This window comes from Ctenopharyngodon idella, chromosome 15, assembly GCF_019924925.1.
Source record: "Ctenopharyngodon idella isolate HZGC_01 chromosome 15, HZGC01, whole genome shotgun sequence".
NCBI classification, from domain to species: domain Eukaryota; kingdom Metazoa; phylum Chordata; class Actinopteri; order Cypriniformes; family Xenocyprididae; genus Ctenopharyngodon; species Ctenopharyngodon idella.
The window spans coordinates 36,158,159-36,172,930 of NC_067234.1; the positions used below are offsets into that span (position 1 = coordinate 36,158,159).

The 14,772-nt window shown below is 35.2% G+C and overlaps 3 protein-coding genes and 1 long non-coding RNA gene across 6 annotated transcripts in view; 1 reads left to right on the top strand and 3 right to left on the bottom strand.

The window, feature by feature from the left end:
* LOC127495149 (NACHT, LRR and PYD domains-containing protein 12-like) overlaps positions 1-3,440 on the bottom strand; it is a 400,157-nt gene extending 396,717 nt beyond the window's left edge. Inside the window, exon 1 of the mRNA XM_051861739.1 lies at positions 3,165-3,440. The gene's annotated coding sequence lies outside the window, so the exon portion shown is untranslated. The remainder of the gene's footprint in view (positions 1-3,164) is intronic.
* Positions 1-14,772, top strand: part of LOC127495187 (uncharacterized) — a 287,303-nt gene that overhangs the window by 204,186 nt on the left and 68,345 nt on the right. The window lies entirely within an intron of this gene.
* The window catches only part of LOC127495147 (NACHT, LRR and PYD domains-containing protein 12-like), a 267,772-nt gene that overhangs the window by 158,097 nt on the left and 94,903 nt on the right, over positions 1-14,772 (bottom strand). The window lies entirely within an intron of this gene.
* LOC127495227 (uncharacterized) lies at positions 5,882-7,332 on the bottom strand. The gene is made up of 4 exons (XR_007925094.1): positions 7,172-7,332; positions 7,003-7,073; positions 6,677-6,925; positions 5,882-6,446 (listed from the first exon to the last, which is right to left on the bottom strand). It is a non-coding gene; the product is annotated as an uncharacterized LOC127495227 (long non-coding RNA).

The window sequence follows — 14,772 nt, forward strand, 5'->3', positions numbered from 1 at the left end:
TAAACTCATTTAAGACTTGCTAATTTAAACATTCAAGAGCAAGACGTGAACGAGAACTCGAGCACAGAAAGCTGCGTCTTACAGACACGAATACTGAGACAGAAATACTGAGTCTTCTTCAAATCTTGAGCTTGAAAGGACAAATTCACACAAAAATTATGTCAACATGCCGTCTTGTCGAGTGTCCAAGCAAACATAGTCTGGTTATGTGAACGTGAACAGTAAACGGTACACATGCAGAAAGACTGTGTAACAGTGTACTGGATTATGTCTTAAAGGGAAAGAAGCCTATTATTTCTGCTGTCTGTGTTTTCAATGTTAATCAAACAACAAAAGACAAAGAAATAACTCTTGTAATTAACTTTTGTAATTTTAATAATGATTAAACTATATTTAATTTATACAGTGAAGATTATATGCAATGTTATTTTACATTTGATTACTTTATTCAAATTCTGCACCTGAAAACTACTGTTAGATACCTAAATAACCTGAAAAGCACTGTTTATTTGATTTGAATCTTTGCTCTATTGTCTTGATTTGTGCTGTTGCTTGTAGTTTGATTATTTGTTTTTATTAGGGCCCGAGCACCGATGGTGTCAAGACCCTATTGTAATTGCTCAGCCAATTATTCTTCTTCTCTGAAACTAATCACATTTTTGAGGGCCTAAACATGCTCGAAAACTCATGAAACTTTGCACACGCGTCAGAAGTGGTGAAAATTGACATTTGATATGGGTTTCAGAATTAGGTGTGGCAAAATGACTCAATAGCACCACCTACAAAATTTCAATCAAGCGCCCTTCGTGCTACGTTTCACGTACAAGTATGAAATTCGGTAGACAGATGTAACAGCCCAGTACCTACAAAAAAGCTCCAGGGTGCAAAATCTGTAAACCCAACAGGAATTGAGATTTAGAATTTTCTTTGCAAAATTTTGGCAGTTTTAGCCATTTCCAGAGGTTGTACTTTAACAAACTCCTCCTAGAGATTTCATCAGATCAACATCATATTTGGTCAGTCTAATCTAAAGGCCTTAGCGATGTTAAATTGCAAATATCTTGAGTTTTCATTGGAGGGCGTGTCCGTGGCGGCCTGATAAAGTGTGATGTTTCACCATGAAAGAGGAAGCTGTTGTAACTCTGTTAAACAATGTCCGATCTGCCCCAAACTTGTGCCCCAGGAATCTTATCACGTGTGAAGACATCTATATGCCAATATTCAGTTAGTCATAGCGCCACCTGCTGGCAGCAGGAAATGGCATACTTTACACTGTAATTCACTCCCAGAAACACATTTCAATATGCTACGAAGTACCAAACATGCTAGAAACACGTTAAATCATGCAACACTTGGCTAAGTGCTAATGCGATTAACGCCACAAAACAAGAAGTTGTTGTAACTCAGGCATACAATGTTTGATCTGCTCCAAACTTCACATGTTTGATAACAGTCCTGGCCTGAAGACATCTACATGGCAATATTCAGTTACAGTCAAAGCGCCACCTGTTGGCAGCAGGAAGTGTGGCACTTTGAAATGAATTTGCCATATTTCCCTTGTATTTACTCGCTTACATGCATGTCGCCCACTGTTCACTGTGTTCCTAAGGTCAACGGGTGGCAGTGAGCCCGGGTGCGAGGGCCCTTTCATCGCTGCTTGCAGCTTTAATTTTCTTTATTTTTATTTGACAGTGGTCCTATTTTCCCTGAACACAGCACATACCAAACCATACCAAAACCGTGATAAAAACCGAACCGTGAGTAATCTGAACCATTACACCCCTACTGCATTCCAATTCACTCTTTACTCCACGTCCTGTTAAAGGATTAGTTCACTTTAAAATGAAAATTATCCCAAGCTTTTCTCACCATCAAGCCATTCTATGTGTATATGACTTTCTTCTTTCTGATGAACACAATCTGAGTTATATTAATAAATATCCAGACGCATCCAAGCTTTATAATGTCAGTGAATGGGGAAAAAACGAGTATGAAGCTCAAGAAAGTTCATCCATCCAAAGCAAAACGTACTCCACACGGCTCCGGGGGGTTAATAAAGTCCTTCTGAAGTGAAGCAATGTGTTTGTGTAAGAAAACTCCTTATTTAACAAGTTATAAATAAAATAACTAGCTTCTGCCAGACCGTCTTTCGTATTCAACTTAGTAAGAAAGCGTAACTGACGTTGTGTTCAGGCATTACACTTTCTTTGTAAGTTGAAGGAAGGCGGTCTGATGGAAGCCTCGCTATTACAGATCTTGCTGCTGATTCAGATGTCACACTCCCATAATCCAGTCTTGACCTTATCAGGGCAACATATAAACTCTCCATTCTACTCCTTCAAGAAACCTCATAATGTTTCCAAATTATTTCCATACCTTCAGATTATCATCTTCTCTTTTTTTCTTGAGAAAATCATCATTTTTGAAATTTCCACAGAAAACTTAACCCCCCATTCCTTCCCCCACATTTCAGCTTCTTGCATTTTCTTAACTACATAAATGATCCAGTTAAAGACTTTCCCTCCTATTCCCGTCTTGTGAAGTTTAATCATTAGCCCCTCTCTCCATAACATATCATAAGCCTTCTCCTCATCAAAAACACTGCCACCACAGACTCTTTATTTACTCTGGCTTTTCTTCCTTCATCCTCTAAACACAACACTGCATCCATTCTGTCCCTTCCTCTCCTAAATACACTCTGAGATTCAGTTATCACGCCTCTTTTCTCCAAGAAACACATTAAACTCTCATTGACCATTCTTTCCATCAGTTTACACATATGCAAAATCAAAGCATTAGTCCTGTAGTTTGATGGATTTTACTCATCCTTTACTGGTTTATCTGAATAATTATCACTTCCTTCCAGCTCTCAAGGAGTTTCCCTTCTTCCCATACTTTATTAAATAACATGAACAACTTTTCCTTACCTTCTCTATACTTAAATGTTTCAACATAATATAGCTTGTTTTCCTAGTTTTAGCTAATGATCTTTTTAACTCTCATATTAAAAACTGAGAGATGTTGTTGTTCATCCTTTCCTCTTAAAGCCTCATTTTTTTTTTTTTTTTTTTGATGTTCTACCTTTTCTTCAAAATACTCGATTATTTCTAGATATACAGATATCTAATCGATCTTAAACATGTAAGGAATAATATTGAACTCACTTTTGTCGAATGGACGCACACAGTCTGTGATAAACACATCAAACACTCGAACAATCCTGCAGTTTACATTATGACAGTATCAGCTGCAGACACGCGTTTCAGGACATGAAATTACACGCAATTACGCGTTATATCGTCTGTACACGCAACGTCTAAAGAAGTAAATGTCTTTACGGTCTTCCATACAGGACACACGTCTTTTTTCCGTATCGTATTCGTATTTTACTAACTTAAAATGGCGACAGGAGGACACTACTTTCACTTTCTATTTGAGAGAGAGAGAGAGAGAGAGAGAGAGAGAGAGAGAGAGAGAGAGAGAGAGAGAGAGAGAGAGAGAGAGAGAGAGAGAGAGATACACACGTCTCAGGCCGGAAATGAAGGCAAATAGAGCGAGTCTTATCAGAGTCGCGCCACCTACAGTTTTTTTTTTTATCGTAATTTTCTTTTGTTTGATGTTATACGAGCTATTTTCGCATGGATTTGCTAGGGTTTATATATATACAATATTTAATAACAATGCCTGTTTAGTTACTAAAAATACATGATCTGATCATTTATTGATATTCATTTTGATCAATGTAGTTAGGCTAATGTAACATTATTGTTTTCCATTTGACTATGAGATAATTATTCACTTCATGTTCATTTTGAAACAAATTATTTAAAGACACAGAGTATGGATATTTAATGTCAAGTATATACATTATATATATATATATATATATTTAAAATAAAAATAAATATTAATAAAAATCATATAAAAAGATATTGGTAACACTTTCTGTCATCATTTTCTCACCCCCAAGTTGTTCTAAACCTGTATGAGTTTCTTTGTCCTGTTGAACGCAAAAGAAGATATTTTGAAAAATGTTGGTGTCGGTGACCAAACCATTTCTGCTCCCCATCGTAGGTTTATTTTTTCATACTATGGAAGTCAATGAGTAAAACATCATTGTAGAATGCTAATGCACGCTGTTTGTACGTGTTGTTCTTTTATTATCGAAAACTGATCATTAATCAGTTGTTCTGTACAAATTCATATGTAAAAGAATAGTGATTTATAATCCATAATTTATCAAAGGAGGGAAAATTACCATAATTATGTTTTTTTTTTTTTTTCATAATTTTTTTTTTTTTAATCCCTCCACCATTAAATGTTATTCCTATCCTGTCCCTCTAATCCTTCAACTTTGTTCAAATCAAGCTTTTTGCATGGATTATAATGATTTATGACTGCAGATTTCTTCCTTTCTCCCCAAACCTCTATTACCACATACTCCTGTTCCCAAACCTGTAATCCTGTGAGGAATCTCTTGTTTAATAAACGTGACACACCCTCCACCTCCACCCTGTCTGGTCTTATTGCTACATTAAAACAAAAAACAAAATCCAAATTTGGCTTTAGTCAGGATTCTTGATTCTTATTAATATTATCAACAGACCCATGCTGAATCCTGACCCGACTGCACATTGAGCTCATCTCTGACCTCTTCACACTTTATTAAATCCAAATGATGCACATATACAGTGTCCTCCATAAGTACTGGAACAGTAAAGACAAAATCGCTCTGTTAGCTGTGGTGTCAAGACATATATAAATATGATTAAAAGATTAATATGAGGCAGAAGTACAGAATGTCACATTTTATTATTGACTGTTTCAACACAAAATGTTTTACCAACTAAGAAGAACAGCACTTTTAGAGTTTCATGCCTCTGCCTAATGTGAGCATGGTTCAGAGCGCCAAAATCACATGATTTCAGTAACCTAGGCTTCGTTACGTCGTAAGTGTGTTGAATCTTCAATAGTTCACGTGACTTTGGCAGTTTGATACACGCTCCGAACCACTGGACACCAGTTTGTGCAATCCTCCGGATCAATCCCTGTTAGCAGGCCTGTTTATTAATTTAATTCCCCTAAAGACCGGCCAACTAAGATTTATGCAATTTTATTTTTGTCTTTCAGTTCAATTTCTTATCAGTTTTTATTGGCGCTTTCTTGGTAATTGTGCAATTTAATTTGATTTTGAATTGGCAGATTTCACCAATCTGCACTTGCTTCGCATTTCAGTATTGTTTTTTTTTCTTCTTTTTTTCCTGTCAATTTTGGAAAATTAGAGGTTTCCCACTTACTTTTTCTGCTTGTTTCATCATTTCTCCTAAATCTTTTGAGTGAAAATATAAATAAATAGTAAATTAAAGATTTGAATATTAAAACAATCTGAATAATTTTGTCTGCATGCAGCAGCCTCAGACTAATAACATCTGCGCGGGAATCACACTAAAGTGTTGTTAACGTGTGTTGAACCGTGAATGCTGTGCTAGATACACACCAACAGCCTCATCCTTGTTGATCCTCTGGAGGGATCTGGAAACGGGAGCAGGTGTAGTGGAAGACAAGACAGTGCTGCGTTCTCCACCTGGAGTATCCCACTCTCAGAGACTCCATGAGGGCTGATGCATGCTGGGAGAAGGAAGCTAAAGTTTAGATCACATTCATTGCTGACTCATGGTCTGACTTACTTAATGATATTTAGGAACTGACTGAAACTGCTAACCGTATGATGGCTTTTCCTTAACAGGACGGACTACACAGCTGAGGAACCTTGGGTAGTGAACCGCACAACACACCTCACCATCACTGGATCGAGCAGCTTCTCTGCTGCCATTGTGGTTGAAATGCAGGGCTGCCAAGAGAAGTCTGGAGAAAAAAGTTGTGCATATGTGAATAAACCCAGAAGTAAAAACAACATAGAGAAATTTCTTCTTGTATAGTGAGTTAAGGCGATGTGACTAAAAATTTCCATTACTCATCGACAGGACAGAATATACAAATAGAATAAATCCTGGTCCCCGTTAATAGGGTTTACCAAGATAATACAGCTCTGAATTGTATTGTCATAAAGGTTGTAATGTTTTTTGTTCAAGCTGTTTCAAGTGGTGATGATTCAACTTAATATTCATTTATGAGAGTGGTATGAGATACTATTGTTCAAACGTTAACAATCTTTGCGCAGCATCAATTACTGCACATTTAATGAAAGTTGCTCTGCTGTGTTAGACTGCATTAGTTTCAGAAAGTACTCATTCTTTCACCGTCACATACTCACCTGCTGTACATCCCAAGGAAGGAGAACCCAGTGTGCTTTGGAGCAAAATGCAGGAAGAGGGAATGAAACGCCTCCAGTGAAAAGGTCTGATGCTGTGAGGACAACTGCCGAACAGCCTTTACCAGCGCTGTTCTAGTAGCTTCACTCTCCAGTTTAACTGCTACACTAGATCCTGCAGAAACACACATTTTATTCTTAAGATGAGGCATGACTGTATGATCACAATGTGGTGGGATTTGTATCACATTCATGTATTTTTTTATCCTTTGGTGTTTGAAATCAAATGACATTAAACTGAGTATGTAGTGCGCTCACACTGGAGAGTATGTGAATCTTGAGTATGCAAGAAATATCCGGATATATTCTAGAGGAGCAAGAATGTCAGTATCACTGTGAGTTTACTGTACTCCTTGTTCCTTGCTTCTCCCTCCAGAGGTGGATGTGCACAGCAGGGAAATGTAGGAGTGCCATGTTCGTGGATGTCCTGAACATGGTTGATCATACTTTTCCACTTGTCCTCCATCACATCTGCATCTCCATCAGGAGTGGAAGCTGCAGTCCAGTAGAGGTGGTTAATAACAGCTGGCCTCCAAAGCTTCAGATCTTCACAATCCCTCCCCTTTGCAGCAGCATCCAAAGCTTTCCCTAGACCTGTTTCAGAACACAAACACAAAAAGGAAAATGTAATTATAGTCAACCTAAACAAAACTACCTTCATCAACACATACTTTTGCCAATATGCCAGATGTCAAAAAAATGGTTTGTTCCTTTTGGACTCCTCCCGCACCCACTTGGCAACCTAAAACGTGGGACACACACATTGATTATAAGAACATTTGATTTTAGTTGTAAATATAGTCAGCAGCAGGATTTTTTTGTGTACATGTGCGTCTTTACCTGCTGATTTCTGTCTGTGATGAGGGCTGACACTTCAAATGTTGCTCAGTCAGAAACCTTATGCTGCGCTTTAGACCCTCTAACTCACACCAGGAGCTACTTCAGACCTCTGAGCTCTGTAAAAAACATTTGCTCATAACATTAGACAGGTGATATGTGTGTGTAATGATGGGTCAACAGAATGGGGATCCATTTGCAGCTTTTATTAAGAATAGTATACACACAGGTAAGGGCAGAGGCAGAGACGTAAACGGGGACAGGCAATGGTCGAGGCAGGCGGCAGACAAACGGTATCAGGAAGCAGGCAAGGATCAAGGCAGGCAGCAGAGAATCACAAGAGGTAAACAGTCCAAACGGCAACAGTATAACAATCCACAGAAAACGCTTAGAAATGATCACCGGGGCAAATCAAGACTTCGCGGTGAGAGAGTGTGTGTGTGACTTAAATAGTCCAGGTAATGATCTGCAGGTGTGTGTGGCAATTGGTGATTGGTGTGGAGTGTGCATGTGATTGGAAGGGAGGATTATGGGAAATGGAGTCCAGGAACTGACAGGAACAGACGGTGATCGTGACAGTGTGTTTGATAACTTTAACTTACCTGGACAAGCTGAAGATCTAAAACCTTGTTGATTCTGTCCTCAATCAAAGAGTATTTGCTTTATTTTGCACAATGGCCAGGAGAATCTGACCTGTGAATGTCAAAAAGAGTTTAATTCAGATGTTTAAGCACAAAAACTAATACATTCAACTATATTATATCATACAGTTTTGACTTGTTTTCAATTTTAATGATATAAGCTGAAGTGTGCTACCTGCAGTAAGGAGTAGGACTTTAATACTGTTATGGATGAAGAAATGGACCGCTGGCCCCCTAAAAACAATGAAAAAACATGTGAATTAAAAAACATGTACAAGATTGGATCTTTTGGATATCTGGAGATATACTTACCCACACCAAAGAATATTTACCTGGAGCAATAATGATTTGACTAAACAATCTCGTATTGATTTTTGGCTAATTTCTGCAAATAGTGCAGATGAAGTTGAATTAGTGAAAATTGAATCTTCATTATTAACAGATCACAATAATGATTAAAATCAACAAAGATGCTGTAAGTCCAGCTGGTCCTAAAACAAATGATTGGAAATTAAATAAAAACTTATGAAAGAATGAATGGTTTAAAAATAAAGCCACTGAAATTATAGGAAAATATTGGAAACGGGCATGTGTCTTTAATAAATTTGGTCATAATTGGGAATTAATGAAATTTGAAATACAAAGCGTAGCTGTAAGTGTAGGGGGAAAATTGCTAAAGTAAAAAAAGAGAAAGAAAATAAATTAATTGAAGAAATAATGGAATTATCCAGTAAACAAATATTAACAAATGAAGAACTTAAACAGTTGACAATTACAATTAGACACAATTTATGAAGACAAAGCTAGAGGTGACTTTATAAGGAGTAGACAGAAGTGGATGGAACAAGGTGAGAGAAATACAAAATATTTTTTTAATTTAGAAAATCGTAATAGGGAATTATCATCTATACGTAAACTCATGATTAATAATAAAGTATGTCAAAACAATAAAGATATCGCTGAATATGTCACCCAGTTTTATAAAAATCTGTACACTTCAGACCCTTATAATGATAGAGAAACAGATTTATTTTTGAGTAACATTTCTGACACAACAAAGAAAATAGATGAAGAATTTAAATTATTTTGTGACAAAGATATTAGTCTAGAAGAGGTTAAACATTGTACTGTAGGCTTGAAAGATAATAGGTGTCCAGGGAACGATGGGTTTACCAGTGAACTCTATCAGATGTTCAGTGGTCAGTTTTCTCCTCTTTTAGCAGCCATGTTTAAAGAGTCCATTGAATGCATTGAATTACCTGCGACTCTCAAACAAGGTCTTATTACAATTATTCCTAAGCCTAATAAGGATAAACTTTACATTGACAACTGGAGACCAGTTACCCTTCTGAATAATGATGCTGAACTTTTTGCTCTAGTTTTTGGAAAAAGATTAAAGAAAGATCTGGAAGAGATCATTGAGGAAGAACAGTCAGGGTTTATGACATATCAGTAATAATATCAGATTGATTTTAGATATGATTGATTACAATTGCTTTATACCAACTGAGTCTTTGATGCTATTCATAGACTTTTACAAAACATTTGATACCGTGAGACATGAGTTTATGTTCAAATGCATTTTGGTTTTGGAGATTACTTCCAAAATGCTGTTAGAACTATTTACAACGGATGTAATAGTTCAGTCAAATTATTAATGTGTACAAGTGGTAGATTTAAGATTAATCGAGGTATACAGCAGGGTAGCCCTTTGTCTCCAGATTTGTTTTTATTAGTTACACAAATTATGTCTCTACATATTAAAAAAACAGAGTTTGAAGGTATAAGAGTATTTGAAAGAGTATTTAAATTATGTCAATTGGCTGATGATACTATTCTTCTTAAAAATGATTCAGAAATAATAAAAGCGATTAATTGCATTAAAGTGTTTTCCTCAGTATCGGGTCTTAAAATAAATATAAATAAATCGGTGCTGTTTCCACTTAAAGAATGTAATTTAACAGAATTAACATGGTATTCCTATTAAACATACAGTCACATATTTAGGAGTTATTATACATAAAGATGAGCATGAACGCAGTGTGCTCAATTTCAGCCAATAATTGACAAAACAAAAACAAGATTTAATATCTGGCTTCAAAGAGATTTATCCCTGAATGGTCGGGTCTTACTATCCAAAGCAGAAGAGATATCAAGATCTGTTTATGTGTCTTTAGCTTTAGATCTAATGTGTGAAAAGAATTAGACAAAATGTTATTTAATTTTTTTAATGGAGAAAGACACAATTATTTGAGAAAAGAAATTTTATGTAAACCAAAGAGCAAAGGTGGATTTTGAAACTTTAAATAATACATTCAAGATTAATTGTTTGATCAAATTTATTAAAGAAAAGGATAGTATGTGGTATACATTTCCAAAACATGTGTTTGACATAGATATTCTTTTGAGATGTGATTTTAAAATTGAAAAACTGCCTGATAAATGAGCTAAATTTCACAAATAAGCTTTATTGGCCTGGATGCTGGTGTTTAAGCACAATATTTCCCCAAATAAATACATTATTTGGAATAATAGGTGCATCCAATATAAAAATAGATCTCTTCTATAATTGTTGGTATGAAAATAATATTGCGTTAGACAACTTTTAAATTCAATTGGTAATTTGTTATCTTATAGTGAATTCTTGGATAAATTTGGTTTCAGTTACGCTGTTGTATTTGACGCCAAACCTCAACAAGTTATACATTTTGTAAGAGCTTGTGGAAGTGATTCTTCTGAGGCAATATTCGTTAAAGCCAGCATGTTTATAGGAGACATTGATATTTTGAAACACAATTGTACAAATAAACATATTAGGAATATTATAATAGATGAAACAGCTACTTATAAAAGCTTATTGTGGACCTGAAATATAAACAGGAAAAAAGCTTGGCGTATTTGTGAAGCTGTTTAAATAAAGTAAAAGAGGTTACATTTAAAATTTTACATGGTATATATCCAGCTAAAAGACTGTTAGAGAGGTTTAATTTAGAGATTGATTATTCATGTTATTTTTGTTCAATGGAAAAAGAATCTATTGTCCATCTGTTTTGTAATTGTATATACACAAAGATTTTTTGGGTGGATGTGGAAAATTTCATTAGAAGGAAAACAAATGTTATATTTAAATTAAATAAATTTGACATATGTATGTATTATTCCAATGAAACTAATAATAATTTTACTATAATTTTATTGTACAACTGTTTATTATTTTGGGGAAATTTCACATACACAAGAAGAAATGATCAGGATCCAAGCCAAATTTGATTCATTTTCTTCAGGAGACTAAGGACTACTGCACCAGTTTGGAGAACATTATAAATAAAAAAGCAAGGAAGACTTGTCATATTTTTAAGGAATATTTTGATTAATGAATCAATGATTTGTATGCTCTGGCATGTTTTTTTTCTGTGTATTAATATGTAAATGTCTGTTTATGATTGTATATTCCTCTGGTTAATAATAATTAAAAAAAAAAAAAGTGAGATGATCATGACACTGTCAGAAAATGATCTCAGGCTATCTTTGATCACAAGACCGTCTTTGAACCTCTCTCACTGTACGATGTTTAGGAGTCACGATTGTTTCACGACGATCATCTTTCGTCTGGGACAGCACAAAATCATACAGTGTGTACCAGAGATTAGAGAGAATAAATCTTTTTGTAGGAGACTTTGAGCTTTGTAACTTTGCAGATCTTATACATGCACAAACAGATACATAACAGACTAAAGAAAGAGAAAACATGAAAACGCATCACATGACCCCTATAATACATTAATACAAATATAATACAACTATTATTAAAAACATGATGTATACACTCAAGCTTCCATTATTTGTTTTCCAAAAGTGAGCTTGAACTGTTTTTTTTTCTTTTCATAATTATGAAACTAACTTGTAACAAAACTAACTTTTTTGAGTTCATACTGTGCCTTTATACAAATAAAATGGTTAATCTATGAACGAGAAACTGTAATTTGCTGCTCTGAAATAAAAGGTGTTTCACTGCCGCCTTCATCATGTCTGTCCGAGGATCATTGAAATCTAAATGAAGTCTTAATTTATAACAGTGAAGTCACTGTATCTTCAGTCTCTGTTGATTCTGTTGACTGTGAGTCTCTGTAGTGGATCCTTATTCACCATCAGATGATCATCAGAAGATCAGACTGTCATCAAATCCTAAAATAAAACACACAAACAGTCACATATGCAGTATGAGACATTACATCTGTCACTTTTCATAAGAAAACTTACCACTGACTAGATCAGCTATATTAATTCATTCTCAAACATGATAATATTGCTTCTATCTGATGCTCAAAGTCACTTTACAAAATCAAAAGGTCATGAAAGGTCACTTTCACACAACGGACAGCTGATCCAGAACCAGCAGAAATGATCATTACACTCCACTACAAATTTAATATCAGTTAATAACAAACAACCCAAATCTCAGATTATCACACACATAGAGACAGTTAAAGGAGAAAAGCTGAAAATAACATTAATATTATTTATACAATCAGTCACAACAATATGAGCAGAATTAAACTCATATTAAACAGAGTTTAAACTTCAGAGACCTTCAGAAACTGAAGCTGAATTTGAGACTCATTATCTGATGATCTCAGACAAAATGTTCACACACACGTGGAGTTACTGAACCTGGTACAATTTCCTTTATTTCTAGTGAGTAAAACAGCCATTTGAACTTTAAATGAAAATATGATGATTGTTGCGATCGCATAGGATCACTACAAATAAGGAGAAGACGAGTACATTCATCTTGCGAATCATCTGAGCTTTATTTTACATTCATGCTTAAAATGATCCACGCTTTAGCCATGTATGGAGACAAAGAGCTAAAAGCTGCCACCAAATCCAGAGCAGAACAGCCACCAACAGGAATAATCTGTTTTTGTAGGGAGCAACAAACACCTCCAAGCCGGTGCTCCCAATCATGCCGCAATCAGCCAGTCACCTGCAAACAATACAGAGGACAAGGAACGGCCGACAGGGGCGTCACAATGATGAAAATTGTTAAAATCTATACTTACATTAGTGTCTCCAGTTTATAATGTGGATCATCCTTCAGATCCTTTAGCAGCTTCACTCCTGAGTCTCCTAGATTATTCATAGTCAGATCCAGATCTCTCAGGTGTGAGGAGGGGTTTGATTTCAGAGCTGAAGCCAGAGCAGCACAACCTTCATCTGTGACACCACACTCCATCAACCTGTAGAGAACAATGACACACTCTTCACTCTCTCAGATCAGACACACAGATCAGATCAACAGACTTCATTATTTAAAAAAGCACAGATCACCATGTTTAATGTGAGATTTACCATGTTATTTGTGTGTTTGTGTGAGAGGGAAAGCTTATATAAAAACTTATATAACAAATTATATCACATGAAATAATATGTAAAGATGATCACAGAAAAGAGATGGATGTGATGGTCATTAATGATTCTTGTTCTCTCTACAGGTATATGGAAGTCCATTTAGTAACATTTTAAAAATATAAGCTTGTAGCCTTTATCATATGTTCTGTCATATAAACAGTATAATAACAATAATATAACAGCACAATTTACTTCCATCAAACAACTCAGTAGGTATTATTAGTATTATTATAATTATTGTTTTTCTTGTTACATTTAATTTATTGTCACACTTTAAAATGTGAAATATATTATCAGAAAACTAAACACATTTATCGTCGTCAGACTTTTATTTGTGTTTAATGGATAAAACATCGGAGCTGCGCTCTCAGGTTTATGGCTGCTGTAAATTTGACCTGCCAGAAGATGACGCTGTTTTTGACACTCTTGATTCTTTGAAACTTGAGAGACTTGAGAAGAAAAACAAATGGAAGACAATCGACGAAAATGAAAACAATAGTGTTTTTACAACCTTCAAAAAGGGGAAAAAAATAGAGAGTGATTGATAACGGCAGTCAGAAGAGAGAAAGATGTTATTTTTACCGTCACTCCCATAGCCGCTGTATTAGAAATACCCTCACAGCATAATTTAATGCAAATGTAATATAATACTAGATATATTGTTATAAATGTACATAAAAAAATGTAAAAATGAAAATATAAAAAAAACTTTGCAGGATTAACAATATTGATGACAGTTAAAACGCCTCATCACAGTCCGTGAAATGGATCAACAGACCTTTATCACACTGGAATTCATTACTGGAAGTGCTCTTCGAAGCAGTGTATCGATTCTTCCGGTTATGTATATTAAATGTATATCAAATATGTGTCTACATCAGGTCAGTGACTAGTTGGTATGTCGGTTCTTCCTGTGTGGAGTAGCGTATTAAATTAATGAGAGTGTAAATCCTTTAGTTTAAACGTACTCATGTGAATAGCTTTTATATACAGTAGTTCTGTTGTGTTTTATGTTTTTCTGAGAATAGACATGACTGTTTTCTTCACTGGAATTCCTACATAACTTGTAACATTCGGACGCAATACATCCTACAATTCTAAGATGACATTCTATTCTATTTTATTCTATTCTATTCTTTGTTGTGTGTACTAAAGTCTGTCAATCATCATTAGAGCGCCACCCTCAGGCTGAATAACGCAAGGACATTAGAATTCTGCCAAAAGTGTGTCTGATGTGTTCAGCGATTAGAATATAATTGTTGTGGCCCCATACCTGGAATCGCTTAGGGCCCCCAAATCACTAAGTTTATATGTATATTTAATAGCGGTAAATAAAACAAAACATCCATAGGCCTATTGTAGTTCCCTCCACAACAAATTATTTAAGTTACGGTATTCAACAGAACAAGAGTGAAAAAGAAGCTATAAATGATATATTAAACTATAAAATAAAACATAAATTAGATAGTCATAGTGGCATTCATTATAAACAACAAAAGTCAAGCCAAAATTATTTTTTAAGACTAAAGCGAAACTGATGTGCTCACCTCT